Source organism: Silene latifolia, chromosome 1 (assembly GCF_048544455.1).
Source record: "Silene latifolia isolate original U9 population chromosome 1, ASM4854445v1, whole genome shotgun sequence".
Lineage (NCBI taxonomy): Eukaryota > Viridiplantae > Streptophyta > Magnoliopsida > Caryophyllales > Caryophyllaceae > Silene > Silene latifolia.
This window is the reverse complement of record NC_133526.1, coordinates 46,406,668-46,407,285: the sequence shown is the minus strand read 5'-3', so window position 1 is coordinate 46,407,285 and position 618 is coordinate 46,406,668. Positions and strand designations below refer to the sequence as shown.

At 46.1% G+C, this 618-nt stretch overlaps 1 non-coding gene across 1 annotated transcript; it reads right to left on the bottom strand.

Annotated features, from left to right (window-relative positions):
* Positions 1-294: 294 nt before the first annotated feature.
* On the bottom strand, positions 295-401 carry LOC141621562 (small nucleolar RNA R71). The gene has a single exon (XR_012532454.1). It is a non-coding gene; the product is annotated as a small nucleolar RNA R71 (small nucleolar RNA).
* Positions 402-618: the final 217 nt, after the last annotated feature.

Genomic DNA, 618 nt, shown 5'->3' with positions numbered 1-618 from the left:
AAATTCGATCCAAAACCGTCTTATATCAACTTGGTTGAGAGAAACCAATTTGGGGGAGCTACAAATGAAGATGCAGCTAAACATATGGAGACATTCATTGACTACTGCTGTTCTATACCCCCACCAGCAGGTGTGACCCAGGACCAGGTGAAGGAGACGATGTTCATATTCTCGCTTCGTGATGCTGCAAGAGAATGGTACCGAGATCTGGATCGAGCTGCCAATGGGATTACCGATTGGAATTCGCTGGCCTTAGCATTTTACAAGAAATATTTCTCTGCCACGAAGACCAATACGATTAGAGCTCAGATCACATGCTTCAAACAGGGTCCTGACGAAAATTTCCATGAGGCATGGGTCCGTTTCAAGAAGCTGGTGCGATCTATTCCGCACCATGGGTTCGAACAATGGAGCTTGTGTAATCAGTTCTACAATGGGCTATATGACGATCAGAGAGCTATCCTGGATGCTGCAGCTAATGGCAGATTCCAGGAGAATGTTGGAGAGACAAAGGGATGGAAGATCATTGAGGATATGGCCATCCGTAAAGCTGGGCATGGGAATTCCAGAGGAAATCAGAGAAGATCAGCTGAATCACCTGCTGTAGCTGCAATAGAG